Below are 20,040 nucleotides of genomic sequence, written 5' to 3'. Positions count from 1 at the left end.
AATGGTTTCGCTGCTGAAGCACTTTTTCCCCCCCGCTGTTTTACAATCAATTAAAATGAAGGAGATTCACAGTCATCGCCGAAGCGCTCTGATCAGCATCAGCTGCGAGTTTATGATGTGCACAAGACAGTCGCAATTAATGCGCAGCCGCCGCTCGCAGGTGTTCTGCGCCTCGGGCCGCCTCAGGAGAATCATATCTAACTTTGTGCGGACCTCAGTCAAAACTAAGACTTTGCACGCGTCAGGTTTGCATTAAGAATATTAATGCCCATATTAATTTTGTATTGACCTTTCTTGCCTGGCTTCATCCCGCAGTCCAAACAGAGAAAGAGGCAGTTTTAATTCCCCGGCTTGAAGGCAGAGAGATCCTTCGGCTAATGAAAAAAGGCAGTCAAACAGAGCTGCTCACACAACATATTAAAATAGCAAGATCAATAGTCCACTCTATGATTATAGCCAAACATTCCCATATTCCCAAACAGCAGGCAGGGAGAAGAACGGGCCTTTCTGTTGGATGCCAGCAAATGAAATCAATAGCACGACTTTTAGTTCGGTGCTGAAAGTAATAGTTTTTAAATATTCCTGCCGTCTCTGGAGAGTGTTTTGTTGAGGATGTCTATTTTTGGATACTCTTACTGCAGATATGCACGTAGCTGTATTTATGCCTTCTCAGCAGCTCGTGTTGATGCGCTGAAGTGTGTTCATCAACTTTATGGTCCAATGCATCATTTACTGTAGGAGTGCACAATTTTTTTTTTCTGCAATAGCAGGGGAATCTCAACAATTTTTTTTTAAATCCACAAACTGTACATATAGTACTTTAACTCAAGTAAAAGAACCATTTCTTGACCAAAATATAGTGCAAGTGGAGTAAAAGTATCTGTTGTAAATATTACTTAAAATAGACATTTCAAAAGTACTCAAGAGTAGTGAGTATTACGCTGTGAAAAGCTGACGCATGTACATGCAGCTTGTGCAGGGATGTGTAAACGGAACATTCTGTTGTGCATTTAGTGATCTTCCCACATTCATCCGTTCCTTCCAACCTTCCTTCCATTGTTTGTTCGTTCTGTCTTTTCTTCTTTTCTCCGTTTCTTCCTTCATTATTTCATTTATTTATTCGTTCGTTCATATTTTTTGTTCCGTTCTTTATTAGTTCCTTTGTCCATTTCAGTCCTTCCTTGAATCCTTCCTTCATTAGTTCAGCCCTTCCTTCTTTTGTTCGGCCCATTCTTCATTAGTTCCATTTAGTGATTGTTTAAAGCTGTTTGGTCATAACACAGTCGACATCCTTCATTTTGCGTGTAATGATTTTGGACATCTTCTTGGACATTTTTAATGCCCCCAAAAGGTTTGTTGCATTTATAAATCGCCCATGTCTTGAAATTGTTCAGTTGGATTCCATTTACTTTCCATGTGCGATTTGATTGGACAGGAATCACAGGACTCGTTTTTCTACTTTAGCCATCCCTATAGACAAGAAATAAAGTATTGACTGCAGGTTGAAGGACAATAGTGGGGTAAAAGTACCATACAGCGCTAAAAGTGTACTGAAGAGAAAGTACTAAAACTAGGGGGAAAAGCTACTCAATTACAGTCATGTGAGTATTTGTAATTTGTTGCTTTACCTCACTACCCACAACCCAATTACATTGTAACGACATTGTGTGTGATTCATTGTTGCAACTCCATAACAAATACATCAAATAATCATTGGAAAAGTTCTTACAGTAGTATTCCTCACAAACATTACGTGAGATCTGCTTCCTTTGTCCGTCACTGTGCTGTTTATCTGACACAGCTGGAGTTCGAGGCACACTCTGACAGGCACATGAGAACGGTGTGTAGGGTGAACTAGCATTAAAGGCACAGACAGCAAAAACAGCTACATATTGTTCAGAGCACAGAATTCCATCATACTGAAAGGTATATTAAATAATCTGTGGGTGTTTTGAGCTGAAACTTTACTGACACACTCTGGAGTCACAAAAAAAAAAATTGAATCTTGAAAAGGGGGTAAAATAGGTGCACTTCTTTATTAAATATAATTAATTACAAAACCATCTAATTTTAGTGTGTATTTATTATGTACCTGCATTTGCCAGCGCATACTACGAGTAAAAACAAATTAGTAATGTATTTTGAAGCATTAGTTTAACGAATTTCATAAATTTAGTTTTTTTCACCAAGGCTGCATGTCAGTACAATTTAAAACAATAATTTTCCTGTCATTACTTCAGTCTTCGATTACTTCAGTCTTCACTTTGTCTTTCAGAACTCCTTTACTATGGTCAGTTACTATTAATGCAGGGCAGCACAGTAGCTCAGTGGTTAGCACTGTTGCCTCACATCAAGAAGGTTGCTGGTTCGAGTCCCGGCTGGGCCAGTTAGTATTTCTGTGTGGATGTTCTCCCCGTGTTCACGTGGGTTTCCTCCGGGTGCTCTGGTTTCCCCCAAAGTTCAAAGACATGCGCTATAGGTAAATTGAGTAATCAAAATTGGCCGTAGTGAATGAGTGCATGTGTGACTGTAAGTGTATATGGATGTTTCCCAGTACTTCCAGTTGGAAGGGCATCCAATATGTAAAACATATGCTGGAGTAGTTGGCTGGTACATTCTGCTGTGGCGACCCCTAATAAATAAGGGACTAAGTCGAAGGAAAAGGAATTAATTTTATTATGTTATAATACAGTGTGTCACGTTATGTTATAAAAGGCGCAGGTGTCATATAATGGTGAGACCCCAAATTTAAGAGCCTGTAGCAGAATAAAGCACTCGAACCCCTCAGGTGAATGAACACTTCAAAAAAGTTCATTATTTCATCAAGTTGCTGGATTCACACTCACGTCGGCCGATGTGTTTGGTCGCAAAACAAACTTCAGAGGGGACTTGAAGTCTTCTGTTGTGTTTTTCTAAAGTTGACTTTCTGTGTAAAGATCACTCAGGAGAAATTACATTTGTGCTTTGATTTAATTAAAGCTAAATATTGGCCAATCGTCAGCGGCCGGCCTGGCGGATGCTTGACACTATAATTATCTCCTGTGGTACTTTGTCTTAAAGGCTGCGCTCGAGCGTGAAACCAATTCCAGCGTTCACTCATCAGGGGCCACGTCGCTCGCCTCTGTTTGCTTACTGCTTCTTTAAACCATTGCTGAATTGCGCCATTGGATCATACAGGAGCGTTTTGTGACTCACAGTGATTGGGGAATTACAGCCACGCTGCCGTTAATGAAGAAAATAATTCAGTCTGTTTGCTGGTCTAGTAGGTGGTGCTTTTCAGAACAAATGTGCTATGCTTCATGGCGAGGGTTTAAAAGGGCTAATATATAAACTGCGCTGGAATAAAAATGCATTTGGAACTGATTGATGTAGGGCCAATAATTAAAAAATGATCGAAATTGTTATACAGAACCTATAATCGATAATTTCCTAGGTCAATTTTATCGATTATTTTCCCTAATATGTGTGGAGTCACGTGACCCCACTCTGTTAAGGCTAATTTATGCAGATTTTTATTGAAAACACTCATTTAGTTGCATACCCATGCACCTCTCAAAAAATGTAACTATAGGTTACGAAGATGCTTAGCGCAAGCTCTTTGATTGGTCAGTTTGGTAGCGTTGACGCGCGTGGGAGGCGCGGAGAGCCGCAGGACAGCCGCAGGACAGCAGAGAGCCGGTTGGATCGAGTGTTTACAAGTGTGGAGTCTCGTGGAGAAGCTGTTTTGTGTTTATTCACTCATTCATTTTTTTTGGCTAAGTCTCTTTATTAATCTGGGGTCGCCACAGCAGAACGGACCGCCAACTTATCCAGCATGTTTTACGCAGCTGATACCCTTCCAGCTGCAACCCATCACTGGGAAATATTTTGTGCTTACTTTATGATCAAAGCTGTTGCACGTCTACCTGCTCCCGCCTCTGAGTGAGTTTTTTTAAGGTAGCATTTAGAAAAAGCCAAACCCCTGTGAAGAAACTCAACACAGAGAAAACAAAAACGTGTTGCCAGCTAGCGTTCGGAAGAGTTACTACAGAGCAATACAAACAGCACGCTGAAGTATACCAATGCACAGCTACACGCAAGGCAAGCTCCGTGGGTCACAGCGATCACTCGATGCACATAAATCAGCCTATAAAGTCAGAGACTGATTTCTTCTGCAGCCACTTTGCAGCCTCATGGTCAAGTAAGATGGTGGACTCATTCTTGAACCATACTTTGCACTTAATTGACGATGTGATTGTAAACTGAGCCAGAGATTCCTTGAGATGACATATTTACCATTATATTAAAAATACTTTTTACATTAGAATATTTGTTTACAGAAGATTCAAGAGATGCAGAGTTTAAATATTATTTACTGGATATACTAGAGTTCAAAATAAAATTAGCGTTTATTAATCGTAATCGAGTAAAATGTTCAATTAATCGAGACTTTAATTTTAGGCCAAATCGCCCAGCCCTAGATTAGATGTATTTGTGATAGTTTGTTTAAACAAAAAATATTGGGCAAGACAAGTAAAATAAGGTAGTTTGTTGGGTATTATGCCCCAAGTATTGGGGAAAACAACTACATAAGCATAATAAACAAAATAAAGTTGTGAGTGGTGGATTTCCCAAGAGAAACAAAAAAAAAAAAGTTGTGCAAAAGATCCACCTACAGTAAACAACCTAACGTGGATGCTTAGTTGAGAGTAATTAAATAGATTTATACACTGTAAAACTCAACTTTATCAGATCAAATGACAGTAGTTAACTCAAAATATATTGAAAGTTAATTCTACTTGTTTTAAAGGAGTTTAGAACTCAGAGCACCCTGAGGAAACCCATGCCAAACACTGGGAGAACCAGCGACCTTCTTGCTGTGAGGTGACAGTGCTAACCACTGAGCCACTTTGTCGCCTTATAAATGTGTATATATTTGTTCATTCATTCATTTTCTTTTCAGCTTAGTCACTTTATAAATCAGGGATCTCCACAGTGGAATGAACCGCCAACTCATTCATTCATTCATTCATTTGATGTTTTACACAGCGTATGCCCTTCCAGCCTCAACTCATCACTGGGAATTATTATTATTATTATTATTATTATTATTATTATTATTATTATTATTATTAATGAGTAGACACTAGAATACTTATTTTATTCTATAAATTATCAGACTTGCTTGAAATAAAGGTAGTGGATAAATTTTTAAGAGCCTACCTTTAAGGGTCAACTTTAGTTTGAGAATGTCCATGAGGCCTGTGAGTTGCTCACAGGAGCGCAGGTGGATGCAAATAAGAGCAAATGTGGCCTTCCCAGACCAGCAGTATTGTATCGCGGTGATGTAACTTGTAGACACTGCAATATGTTGCTTTTGATGGCACAGCAGAGTGTTACGACAAGCCGAGAGTATCCAACCATACATGTTCTATACTTTTTGTCATTGACTTATCTACTCCTTCTCTCTCTCTCTCTCTCTCTCTCTTTCCCCGCTCGCTCCGTCTTTCTTTTCTTGAATTATTCAACAATGTCACAGCAGTGACCTGTCCCTTGTCAGCACTACCTGCAGTACCTGCAACTCTGAGGCTGTGGTGATGTGAGGTCTGTCTCTCTTCTTTGCTTTCTTTCTCTCTCTCTATCTCTCTCTCTATCTCTCTTGGCTGTAATTTGTGTCGGTGACAGCAGGTTGACGACTGAGCGGCAGCATGTGTTTGTGTGTGTGTGTGAGGCCTCCTAACACACATTTTCTCCCTCTCTTTCTCTCGCTGCCGTGTCACTGTGAGAAGCCTGGAGGAGACAGGCCGCGGGTTTTTTAACCCGGCGCTCCGCCGTTCACAGCTGCGACTTGTCACATTAGTCAACTCAAATTTTAAGAAAATCAATTCCAAAGTTTAATTCGCTCGACTCCCATGCCTGTTCTCCCTCCGCACCTCGGCCGCGGCGCCCCCAGCACCTCATGAAACAGACTCCCAAGGGGCACAAGTCATCAATCTTAAATCACGTCCTCAAAACTAATGGCGGAGCTCTGTGCCGGGCCTGCTAAATTGAATTATTAGCGGATTGACAAAAAACTGCTGGGATTATTTTAGGGACAGGCGGTGAGAGGCTTAATGACAGGAAGTGGTGGAGGGAGGGGAGGATGTGGCCAGAGTCGAGTTGGAAGGGAAACGATTCAGAAGGGTCTCTTCGCTTCCTCCTGCAAATCATCTTCTTCTGCTCAGGCATGTTCACCTGCCAGTCTCCGGCCTGAGACGCACTCTTTGTGAGTGTGTGAATGCCGATGCTTACGGCCACGCAAAGATAGAATTTAGTGCTTTCTCAACGGCACCGCTAGCAGTGCTGGCTTAAAGGGATAGTTCATCCGAATGTCAAATATTTACTCACTGTTTACTCACTGGGATGTCACGGTGGCACGATTGCCTCATAGCAAGAAGGTCGCTGGTTCGAGCCTTGGCAGGGTCAGTTGACATTTCTTTGTAGAATTTGCATGTTCTCCCCATGTTTGCGTGGGTTTCTTCCGAGTGCTCTAGTTTCCCCCACAAGTCCAAAGACATGCACTATGGGTGAATTGGTTCAGCTAAATTGTTTGTAGTGTATGTGTGTGAATGAGAGTTCATGGTTGTTTCCCAGTGTTGGGTTGCAGCTGGAAGGGCATCCGCTTCGTAAAACATGCTGGATTAGTTGGTGGTTCATTCCGCTGCGGTGACTCCAGAATAATAAAGGGATTAGGCCGAAAAGAAAACAAATAAATTAATGTTTACTCGCTGTGTCCTCAAGTGGTTCCAAACCATTAGGTCTATCTTTCTTCTATTGTACACAGAAGAAGATATTTTGAAGAATGTTGGAAATCGATAGCCATTGACTTCCATGTATGTTAGTTAGTTAGTTAGTTAGTTAGTTAGTTAGTTAGTTAGTTAGTTAGTTAGTTAGTTAACTTGGTCCCTTTATATTAAGTGGCCTTAACTAATATGTACTTACACAGGATTTAATAGTTTGTTACAATGTACTTATTGTGTAAATACATGTATTTATTGTGTACTTATGCTTGATTAAATACCTGTATGTAATTAACTTCTGTAATTACATTTGTAAATACACTGCTGACCATTCCCTACATCTTGACCCACCCATAAACCTACCCACACCACAAAAACTGTCCCTAACCCAACCCCTATCCCAACTCAAGAGCACATCTAGTGTTCTCAAATACTTTTTGAACAAAGTAAGTAGATTGTATTTATTTTTTTATGTAAGTACATTGTAGTTAAGGACACTTAATATGAAGTGGGACCGTTAACTTTATTTGTCCCCCTAGGAAAATTTCCTTTGCAGCATACACTCACAGAGGCTTCTAACATTTCACATTTGGCATATATACATTGTAAAATTCAATAGGTTAAGGTAACTCAAACTCAAACCCTTTTAGGAAACTGATTGCAACAACACATTTAAGTTCAAAAACTAATCCTAATGAGTACTGTGAACTTAACCTATCACATGCAGGCACCTGCAGACATCATCAAATGTCATCGCAATCTCTTGCTACATATGAGATCAACGGTGGCGGCTGCTGTAGTTATTCCAGTTGCATTATTTTTTGGTATTTATCTTCTGGAAATCACTAAATGCAACAATATCATGTAATAATGATATAATTTTGGCAATAAGATCATAACTGTACTGTGCATTTGCACCCTAGGGTGTAAAAATAATCAGGGTAGTATTGGGATTGGGCCTTGCTTTAAAATTGCAATCTAAACTGAGCATGTATAAATACTTTGAGTTACTATTGCTCTTTAATTGTTAACCAGTTTAATTGTTTAATTGTTAATGTCCGACCTCAGAGAACTATATAAAATGAAGAGAACTTATCCAGGAAATTTGACTACGGTCAAATTTCTTAAAATCTAAGTGTATTTTGACAGTCATTGTAGTTCAAATTTCAATCCCAACTATTGGTATATTGAAGACTTTGGGTCTAACATGTTCCGAGTGATAATAAATGAAGAGGTTTTGTTATTATTTTAAAGAAGCCCTACAAAATGCTGTTATAAAAACTGACTAAAGCTGGCAGTCTTAACATCTTTTCCAAAATCTCTAGCCAGTTATATTTTAATTCAGTAACTATTGACATAATTCCCTTAATATAATTTGATGAATGAATGAAATAAACATTGGGTCTTTATTTTAGTCTTATTTGCAAGCTTGTAATTATTTTAATATTTCATTAAAGATTCACTAAATAACACTCAACCACTTTTAATTTATTTTAAAATGATTAATTTGAAAAATAAATAAATAAGTTCTGAGATTCAGAAGTCTGAAGTCTTAAGGAAAAGCCAGTGATTCCCAGCGCAGCCTGCCAGAATTGACTGCTTTGAGCATGTAAACCCATGTGTTGAGCTGTATTTACAGGGGCTTTCCCTCCGCCGGCTTTTGTGTTGTGTATGAGCGTATCTGTGTGTGTGTGTGTGTGTGTTAGTTTAGAGTTACAGCTGTGCTCTCAGCATATGATGGTGATGGATGAAAGTTGCTCTCTCCCAGAGCGCGGCACTGAATTAAATTGAAAGGTACTGTTGATTCCCCCCGTTACCGCCTCAGAATCAAGTTTGTTAGAAAAATTGATTTAAGCCAGGGGGGTCTTTGTGGAAAGAAGGCAGCGATTTCCTCTTGATGGGAAGGGATGATTAGATTTGTTTTGTCTCTCTTTCCCCCCCTTTGCTGGAGTCAGCAAATCATATCAGCTCTCTCCCTTGTCAACACACGCTCCTTGTTGAGCAGTCAAAGCTAATTTGCAGACGTGCCACTTGGTATTTTTTGTCTTACTTCCCCCGATACTCAGTTTCCCTTTCGTCTTGCCTGTCCGCTGAGATGTTTTGACACTAAATGTTGATTTATCTTGTGCCACCATTGAAGTATTGATGAAAGTGATCGGTGTAGAAGCTCTGCTGTTTAACCTACACTCCTGGAAGTAAATACTCTTTATTGAAATCTATGGTTTCCTGAAGAGCCTTTAACATTCATGGAGACTTTTAATTGTTAAGAAGGTTTTTTACATTGGGAAAAAAGTTATTGAAATCATAAAATGTTCTTCCCACTAAAGGTATGTTGATGCTTTGAAGTTTGGTTTTAAGTAAAACAAAATAGAGATGCATCGATATGCAGAATTTTGCCTTATTTTAATAGCCGATAACTTTATATTTGACCAATAATCGATAAATAGTCCTATAAATAAATAGATTTATATGAATTTTTAGAGCCTGATTAAAGCTTTTGTTCAATTTAAACAGGCTAGGCATGCACCAACATGGTAATTTTGGCTAAGATGGTTACCGATAAGCCTATATTTTTAGGCTAATTACAAATAAATAGGCTTATTTATTTAAATTTCTACTGTATATGGATTTTTCAGAGCTTGATTATATGATCTGCTTGATTAAAACAAACTATGAATGCACTAATATGGAAATTTGGCTAATAACCGATATATCTATATTTGGAAGCCGATAACTGATAAATAAGCCTATGAGTGAAAAAAATATATATGAATTTTCAGAGCCTGATTACTAGTTTTTTTTTTTCAATTAAAACAGACTAGAGATGCACAAATATGAAAATTGTGGCTAATACGTTAACCAAAAAGCCTACAGTATATTTGTAGGCTAATTACCTATAAATAGGATTATTTATTTAAATTGCTACTGTATATGGATTTTCCTGAGCTTGATTATATGTTTTGTTACATCAAAACAAACTAGCCAATAATCTAAAAAAATAGGCCTCTAAATGAAAAAAAAAAAAAATTCAGAGCCTGATTACATGTTTTGTTCAATTAAAACACAATAGGAATGCACAAATATGTAAATTTAAGCTAATATGGTAACCAATAAGTTTATATTTGTAGGCTAATAACCAATAAAAAGATCTATATATTTAAATTTCTACTGTATATGGATTTTTCAGAGTTTGATTATATTATTTGTTTGATCAAAACAAAATAGGAAAGCACCAATATGGAAATTTTGGCTAAAACCAGTAACCGATAACTATATTTGGAAGCAAAAACCGATAAATAGGCCTATAAATGAGAAATTTTATATGAATTTTGAAAGCCTAATCGTAGGTTTTGTTTGAATAAAAAAAAAACTAGAACTTTGTCAATGTGGAAATTTTGGCTGACACTGAAATTTGACACTGACACTGAATCTGATAACTCGGAATCAAACTAAGAATACACCAATATGAAAATGTTGATTAATATGATAACTGATAAGTCTGTAATTGCAAGCCGATAACCGGTAAATAGGCCTATAAATGAAATTTTTATATTAATTTTACAAAGCTTGGTTACAGGTTTTGTTTAGTTGAAACAAACTAGGAATGCACCAGCATAGAACATTTGGCTAATACCAGAAACCGATAAGTCTATATTTGTAAGCCGATAACCGATAAACAGGCCTATTAATTAAAATGTTGATATTAATTTTTCAGAGCCTAATTACATGTTGTGTTTGATTAAAACCACCTAGAGATGCATCAATGTGGAAATGTAGGCTCACACTGAAATCTTATAGCTGATATAACCGATAAATTGGTATAATTTACTCTGTTGGCTTCCAAACAAACTCTACTATGACAAACTATCATTGAAAATTTTACCAAAGACATCTAAAATGTGTCCATAAAATAGTTTGGATCCTCAATCTTTAGCTTCTGTAATGTATATTTTTTCTTTTGGGTTGGTTTAAAAAGAACAAATTAAAATCTGTATATGAACACACCACAGAAAAAAAGCAATGGTCCTTTAAGAACTGTTCACTGAAAGGTTCTTTGGGGAATCTAAAATGTTTCTTCAATTGCATCATTGTAAAAGCCCCCTTTTGGAAGATTTTTTGGAGTCAGTCTAGATGAGGCGTTAGGAAGCTGTAAAGGTTGGTTGTCATCTTTTCTACAAGATGGTTTCCTATGGGAAAAGTGAAGGTTCTGAGTCGTCATTCATCATCTGTGGTTCTGGTCTATTTTGCAGTCTCAAATGGCAGGAGTCTATCTCTGTACCATCCATCTTTCAGGCCAAAGTCTCACCTCAGCACTGCAATTAAACCGCTAGTGCGTAATAAACAAGTTAAACAGGATTAAATTTAGATATAGTGAAGGTTATGCAATCTTTTGTTGCTTAATTCAGTTTAAACCTGCTTTACCTTTGGCCCCACATAGTGTCATTCAGCGTGTCATCTTGCCTCTCCCCGAAGTCACCCTGGGACGGTCCTGTTTTGAAGACTTCAGTCCTTCTCATCACAGCAATGGGGACTGAAAGGGACTAGTGGCGTAAACCTCCATGTCTGCGGCGTCCACAAGAGATTTGTCAATACACTGAGCCATATAGGTTCTGGCAGGCTTTCTTCAGGGACGGCATTTGCCTTGAAGTACTGTCTTTTCTCATCTTCAATGTCAGCCCGCGGGCTGGAAGACAACATATGTTCTCTTCATGTCCACCAGACACGGGCCCACCAGTCACATGACACATTATCGAGCTTAAACGCATCGCATACTTCAGCTTTCTTCACTAGTACCAGAACAGATGGAGCAAATTACCATGGCAGAGATACTTTGACAAACACACAGTGTCCCGCCACTGAAATGACAATATCATTAATTGGTATCGGGGTACGTTGGTGATTTTTCGCACAGCGTGAAGGCCTGTCTAAAACTCACAGATGTAAAAGATTAATCTGTTGCCTTCAGGTAGGTGAGATGAAAATCAATGCCCGCGTCGACGACGACTCGCTGTTTAGAGTTGCTCTCGTCTTTGCACACAAAAAGCTCTTCCTCTTCCTTCTGGGGAAATTGCTCCCTCTTTTTTTTTGTCCTTGAACAGACTCATTGGTGGTGACCCCTCTGGCTGTGGTAATTATGACAATTTGAGGAATGGCCTGCAACTATCAGCGATTTCCTCTCATTTACTCAATGTGGCATCTAATTGATTTCACCACCCAAGAAGTCAACTAAATATAATCATATCATAAAGCCTGTCTCGGTGCATAAAGAATGGTTTGTTTCACCCTCTTGCTTTTTTATTTAATATTTTAAGCAGTTTTTAAGTTCTTAAGTAAAGTTTTTAAGTTAATTTCTAGTTTCAGAACAGACAAAATATTATATTAACCTCATTTTAATAGTAAGTTATTTATTTATTCATTCATTCATTCATTCATTCATTTATTTATTTATTTATTTATTTATTTATTTATTTATTTATTTATTTATTTATTTATTTATTTATTTATTTATTTATTTATATTATATATATTATATTACATTATATTATATTATATGTTATTTTATTTTATTATGTTATATTATATTATATTATATTATATTATATTATATTATATTAAATTACATTTTATTATATTATATAATATTATATTGTATTATATTATATTATGTTATGTTATATTATATTATGTTATATTATAACATATTTTATTATGTTATATTATCACTTTATATTATATTATATTACATTATATTATATTATATTATGTTATATTATATTATATTATATTATATTATATTATCACTTAATATTATTTAATAAAGTGTACATTTAATATATTGTACGGTTGTCGTGCTAAACTCTTATCAATTTGGTCAACTAGCACTAGATAATTAAACTATTTAGTCATCATTATGAAAAATATGACTGATCATAATGAAATATTTCTTATATTTAATAATGGTAATGTTATTATAAAACGTATGTTATAATAAGTTACTCCCGTAACCCACTGTGCATCAACGCACTTCAGTTTTTAATATTCAGTCAAGTATTTCAGTGCAGCCATAACCCGCGAGTCCCACGTTGAGAGCTATAATCTTGCTCCTCTCTGGATGTGTGGAGCTCTTGTTAATGTTAAACAGAGATTAGCCCTTTCATTTGCCATACAGCTCAGTTCTCGCCCCCTCGTCTCCTCTGCCCCCTTCAAGTATTCAAAATTAATACTACCCTCAGCTCCGAGGCCACTGTCTGATATTAACAAAGTAATAAAGAGAATGAATTTTTTAAAGCATATATTCTTAGAGGGTTAATATTAGACTGTTATCAATGAGAGGTCAAGTGATGTGGGGAATTTTGCTGTCAGTTGTAGAAGCTCGGCAATTTTGATAGCTTATTCGTTTAACTTTATTTTATGGCGTAGTATAGGCAAGCAGTCGGTTTTATGGTTCTATTACGAATTTCTAGCTAGTTGCATTGTGTAAATGTGTTAACATGCACAGTAATTGGGGTAAATATTAGAGTTCAAGTGTACTGAAGAGCAATATTGTTAATACCTTCATGTTTGAGAGATATACCTCCATCATATGCAAATTGAAGATGGATTGCTTCATTGAAATGCGCAAATAGATAATTGGGGTAAATCTTAGGGTCCAAATGTACTGAACATTTCAGCTTGGAGAGATGTGATTACATCTTTTCTTATCCTCCATCTACCTATCCAACATCTCCGTCCACTTCGTCTTTTTTGTTGTCCTCTTTCTCCATTAATCTTTCTGAAAGGCCCGATATCATCCATCTCCCCAGTCGTCTATTCCCGGAGGGTAAATTACTCCAGAGGCCCGCGTGGCCCCGCTCTGTATCAGGTTGACCCACGTCTTGTTTGCCATTTTGTGTACGCCGCTGTTTATTTAACAAGGAGCAGAGTGAGAGGGCCTTCCAGAGACGGTCCTTTGATAGTAACTTTGACACCCGAGCTGAATAATAACCCTCATTATGGAGTGGCTGACAGCTCCTGAAAGAGCTGATTTATGAATATGCTGGGGGCTGAAGCCTGCTGCCTTTCCCCATTCGCTCTCCACAGCATCTCGGGCCGAGGCTGTCCCTGCGCTTCCACCTTCCTCCGATCTCCTTTTCCCCTTTCTGTGCTCGTGATTACAGGCACGTTACGTCAGGACACTGAAGGCCGAACGGAGAGTCTGAGATCTGAAATCAATGGTGGTTGAGACCAAGAACTAAAAAGATTACCTCTGCTGGTGTTTAGATGGAGAAATAAAAAGATTAATAGATGGGAGCTTGGGCGGGTGGATGAATGGATGGATACTGTCGATGGTTGATTGGTAGATAGATAAGTTGCTAGATAGATGTGTAGATGGGTGGGTAGATACAATAGATGGGCTGCGGGGATGGATGTATCAAAGGTTGGATGAGTAGATAAATGGATTGATAAGTATATGAATGAATGGATAGAAATGCGATATATAAAGTAGATGGGGGGATGGTTGGATTGGTGGATAAAAAGTTGCATGAGTAGATTAATGGATTGATAGTTATATGAATTATTGGGTGGATATATGGTAAATGGATGTATAGATGGATGGGTTGATACAAGTTTGAATGAGTAATGGTTTGATACATATATGAATAATTAGGTAGATAAATATAGGGTAAATGTGGGGGTGGATGGATGGATGAATGGATGGATAAAAGGTTGGATGAGTAGATGAATCTATTGATAGGTATATTGGTGAATGGGTAGATAGATATATGTTAAATGAGTAGGTGGATGGATGGATGGATGGATGGATGGATGGATGGATGGATGGATGGATGGATGGATGGATGGGTGGATAAGGTTGGATGAGTAGATTATTGGATAGTTATATGGATGAATGATAGATATATATTTGGTAAATGGAGGGATGGATGGATGGTGGATATATGGATAAAAGGTTGGATGAGTAGATTATTGCATTGATTCGTATATAAATGATAGATAGATAGATAGATAGATAGACAGATAGACAGATAGACAGATAGATAGATAGATAGATAGATAGATAGATAGATAGATAGATAGATAGATAGATAGATAGATAGATAGATAGATAGATAGATAGATAGATAGATAGATAGATAGATAATGGATAGCTGGATGACGGATAGATGGATAAAAAGTTGGATGAGTAGATTAATGGATTGATAGGTAAATGAATGAATGGTGGATAAATATATAGTAAATGGATGGATGGATGTTCGATGAATGGATGGATGGATGATGAATATGTGGATAAAAGGTTGAATGAGTAGATTAATAGATCGATATAGGTAAATGAATGAATGAATAAATGGGTAGATAAATATATGGTAAATGCGTGGGTTAATGGATGAATGGATGGATAAAAGGTTGGATGAGTAGATTAATTGATTAATAGGTAAAAGGATAAATGAGTAAATATACAGCATGGATGGATGGAGGATGGATGTATGGATGTATGGATGGATGGATGGATGGATGGATGGATGGATGGATGGATGGATGGATGGGTGGATGGATTAATGTGGGATGAAGAATGATTTGGTGGATACATAGGTAAATTTTTAAATGGATGAATAGATACTGTAGATGTACAGCTAGATATATGGGAAATTGAGAGGTGGATTGTTATATACATGCAGTAGGTACTTTTAATAAATGGATAATGGGTTGGAAACATTATACAGTGTAGATAGTTAATGGATAACAGTATATGCGTGAGTTGATGTACAGATGTGTAGATTCAGTCATTTCCTGCTGGATAAAATGCCCTATTCTGTTCCTTCAGGAAATGTCGCAATAAAGCAGAATGGGTAACATACTGACTTAAAACTTTTTTTTTTGCCCTTCTAAAGCACTTTTTAACTGCAGTACTCTGCATTCACACTGTAACTTGTGAGTCAGTTCACGATCAAGTTGCGCTTCTCAAAAAACGACATTTTTGAAAAATTGCAAACTATTTCTTTTTTATATTTCAGATAGTTGTTCATGAAATTTTAAAGCCACCCACGAGGTTAAGCCTTATATATATATTAACCCTTTTTAAATATCACCCATATCAAAGCTTTCCTGAATAAATGATGAGATATATATCTCTCTTTTTTTTGACACCCCAGCAGAATCAATTAAGCATGGAAGGGAAGGGATCTCTGGGAGGACCGTGGGTTTGGAGAGGCCTTGAGCCCGAGCTTTGGACGCTCTGGAGGTGGGATATCCAGCGGATATGCATAAACGGACTGGAGAGGATGAAAGCTGTTCAGCAGATAAAGCCACAGCAGCCTGTCGGAATCCAGCCACGCCGGCCCTGATTTATGACCAACTCAGTCAAACTCCCTACCACTGTACCTGACAAACACAAAAGGTGAACACAAGTCATACACAACAATGCTATTATCGGACTGTCACATTTGAAAACATATTTGGGCCCCTAAAATTGTTAATATTATAATTCTAAAGCTTTTAATAGTTCCTTAGCAGAAACAGTACTCTAAATTTATTATTCTATTTTGAAGAAAATTTTTAAGACTGATTTATACTTGATGCGTTCGCTTAAGTGCACAGAGTGAATGTGCATGTGGCATCATCGTGGTGCTTGTGGAGGTTTGCTTAGGGTGCGCACAACAAGATTTTGGCTGATGGAGCACACAAAATGTTTTGATACTCAAGCAAAAAGTTCATCCAGCGCCTTGTTTCATTTAGGTTGAATATGAGTCACTTTGAAGAGATTTTGGTACGCCTGTACAGACATCTTTATGATCCATCTATGCGTAATCATAGGGATAACCAGATGACCAATAATTTCTGGCTAGAAATTGCAATAGCCATGGTAAAGGAAAGTTTTAGAAAATCCTGAGGGATAAAAGTTTGTTAAAGCCAAAAAAGAAAGGCCCCGGTAAAAGTGGAGACTCAGGTGGTGGTAGTGTAGACTATCGAAAAAATTTATAGCTTAAAGGGGCTAATAATTTTGACCCTAAAATGTTTTTTAAAAAAATGAAAAACTGCTTTTATTCTAACTGAAATGAAATAAATAAGACTTTTTCCAGAAGACAAATCATGTTCTGTTGTCATTAAAGTTTTAATAATCTTTAATAAGTAAAACTGTTCAAGATATGAACAAAAGCAAGTGATGCACCAAAGTTTGATTAAAAAAAAAACCTTGAATGTTTATAAAAATGAATGAATGTTTATAAAAATCTTTATGATCATTAAAATAATAAAAATAATTTGTAAAAAAAAAACTTAAATGTTGTTTCCGGAAACTTCCTCCTTTAATGTTTATTCATCTGATTTTGCAATCAATTTCTTTTGACCGCACCCTGCTACTTTAAGAAATATCTCAACAGTGAAAGCGTCAAGTATAAAAGTCTCATCCGTTTCACAAGGTACGCACACACTCAACAGAGGTCTGTCATGCAGCGTCAGACGAAAGTGTAAATCAATCTTTATTTAGATTTTATTTTAAACAAAAATTGATTTGTTGTGTTTTTCTTTGTTTTGCTTTGATTGTTTTGCTTTGTTGATTTTTTTGTTTTGTTTTTGTTTTATATTGTTTCGTTTTGTTACTTTTTGTTTTTCTTTGTTTTATTTTTGCTTTGTTTTATTTCGTTTCGTTTTGCTTGTTTCATTTTTTTGTTTTGTTTAGTTTAGTTTTGTTTTCGTTTTGCTTTTTTAATTTTTTTTGTTTTTTGTTTTGTTTTTTATTTCGATTTGCTTGTTTCATTTTTTGTTTTGTTTTATTTTGTTTCGTTTCGTATGTTAAGTTATAATTATGTACACTGGCTTTAAATATTTTATGTCCATCCCATTACTTTTTCTTTTACGAATGGATCTAAGTCTTTATTTTAATTGTTATGCTTTTTTAGATTGAAGAGAGTGACAAAAATATGTTGTGCCACAGCTCTGATCTTCAAGTTAGAGCATTAACAAGTTGCTCATGTTTTGCTTCTCTGTCAATCTGCGCTTTCATAAATACTGCATGAAAACCTAAAAGCTCCACAAAACTTAACAGACACCAAAGCTAAAACATGATGCCTATTATCACCCCGGTCCACTCTGAAAAGCAGCGCTTTATTATTTGGTGCTGTTTTTATGTCATTAGTGTAATGATGGTATGTGTGTGTGTGTGTGTGTGTTTCGAGGTCTGCTCCATCATACTGAACCTGAGGACACATCCAGCAGCACTCTGATGTTCCCTGCTCTCCCAACATTAAAAAGTCTGGATAAAAGGTAAGGAATAGGCTTTATTAACTTTAAATATGCATGATGTTTCTGAGAAAAGTGCAGCACGGCATCCAGAAACGTCCAAAAGCTTGACTACTTATTTCTTCATATTTCCCCCCCGCTCTTCCTCTCTCCTTGGTAAAAAAAAAAAAAAAAAAAAATGTAAATAATTGAAAACAGAGAAGGGAAGGAAAAGAGGGGAAAGAGACAGAGATTCTGACACACTCTGCATAAACATCTCCTTATTAGTGACCCAAGATGCCCAGGGAGACTCTGTCACCACACGCACACACACACACAGGGTCTCAGCAAGTCTCTTTCACGGCTCATCCGTGTTACTGAAACACCCTGCTGAGAGCCCAGATTGCAGAGGTCAGTTTTCAGTAGCAGAACCTCTGCAGACATGACTTCTGGTCTTTCACAGATGACTCCAACTGTGAACGATTAAGCAGTGAGGTTAGGCAACTTGTGCAAGACCTAAAAATCCACTTGTTAGGTTTGACATCACTTGTCACTTTCTGAGTCCTGCCTCTCTATCAGATGCCATAACATGGACAACAAAAAGCTCTAATATACTCACAGTGTGCTGTAATGCTTTTGACAGTCATTATTGTAATGTTTATATGCCTGATCTCAGATTATGATTCTGACTGTGCTTCATCATTTATAAATGGTTTAAATGGTGACTGGGTCCTGAGACTATAGCGAACACGATGACGTTGTAAAAGATTGTCTTTAGTGCACTAAGAAAAATGACGTTTGTTGCTTAATCACACTACAGCACTTATATAAAATAAACTTAAACAACACTACTTTTGAGAGGTTTTTTGGACAACTGTGATTTTTGTATGTTCAATCAACTTAAATTTGTAAAATCTACAAAGTTTACTTAATTCCTTCATGTTGATCCAGCACAAAAAAAAATTGTGTTGAATCCAAAATTTTTTACAGTGCGGGTGAAAAGACTAAAAAGTGACTCAAGTACTGTACTTAGCATGGGATGAATGACATGTTGACCTATCAGAATCTGTTTTACAAGAAGCTTAGAAACACACTGATCCGTGATTATATGTTTATTGATTTTTACTTAACCTGTGAGGCTTGAAAGGAAGGTCTATGGTGATTGTCATTCATTGAGTTCAAGACAATAACATCTTGAAAGACACATCATGTGTGTGAAAAGTCCCGCTCGGTCGATTTTGATTAACATGGGTTGTTATGGCTGTCTGAAGAGGGCAGCGTCATGATATCCAAATATGTGACTTACCCTGGGCAAATAAACTTATCTTAAAGTCCTTGTGAAATTAAAAGCACATTTTTTAGATGTTAGTATCAGTCTTAGGGATACAAAAACGGTGACAAAATTTGCATTAAGAAGATTTATACATGCAAAACATTTATTCTTGTTACATCATATTCAGTTTCTTATCAAATCTTCTGCCCAATCAAATGCTCTGTAGTATCTGAAATGTCCTGCTCCCTTTAACACACTACTGCTACACTCTTGAGATCAACCTCTTTTTTAAGAAGGGAAGAGGCTTGTCTGTCCCACCCTGTCTTTGTTTCAGTTGAAAAGAAAATCTTTAGAATATTAGGTAAAGATCGTGTTTCTGCTGTAAATATATCAAAACAATTATCAGTTTGTTAGATCAGTTTTTGTTTAGTAATGCGCATTGTTATGCACTTTATTTGGCCATCTCAGAAAAGTTTTTGCACTAGTATTGATGAATTTTAATTCTGAAATGTGAATCTTCAATGAAATGTAACTCGTTTTGCATAAAAGCATCTACCGAATGCGTACGCTCCAGTAAATGTGCTCACTTCGAGTCAGATTGACTGTCAGGCTTGTCCGAAAGTGATTTTGATTCAGTTTATAGCTTGTGAATCTGTGCTGTAAACTGTTTAAGACAGTTCAATCAGATCAGTGAACTGGTTCACTTGATTCTCTAAGAAGAATTGATTCAAAAATGATTCATTTCGGAATCAAACATGACTCCCAAACCATCAGTCAAGGCTAAGGCTTAAAGGT

At 36.9% G+C, this 20,040-nt stretch overlaps 1 protein-coding gene across 15 annotated transcripts in view; it reads left to right on the top strand.

Moving 5' to 3' along the window:
- The window catches only part of mdfic (MyoD family inhibitor domain containing), a 348,344-nt gene that overhangs the window by 150,231 nt on the left and 178,073 nt on the right, over positions 1–20,040 (top strand). For 8 of the 15 annotated variants that reach the window (XM_073945434.1, XM_073945435.1, XM_073945436.1 and 5 more), the window contains 2 exons: positions 15,908–16,152; positions 17,930–18,017. The gene's annotated coding sequence lies outside the window, so the exon portion shown is untranslated. The remainder of the gene's footprint in view (positions 1–15,907; positions 16,153–17,929; positions 18,018–20,040) is intronic. The other 7 variants (XM_073945437.1, XM_073945438.1, XM_073945428.1 and 4 more) reach the window with 1 other exon arrangement.

This window comes from Danio rerio, chromosome 4 (assembly GCF_049306965.1).
Source record: "Danio rerio strain Tuebingen ecotype United States chromosome 4, GRCz12tu, whole genome shotgun sequence".
NCBI classification, from domain to species: Eukaryota; Metazoa; Chordata; class Actinopteri; order Cypriniformes; family Danionidae; genus Danio; species Danio rerio.
The sequence above is the reverse complement of the archived record's forward strand: the minus strand, read 5'-3'. Positions and strand labels throughout refer to the sequence as shown.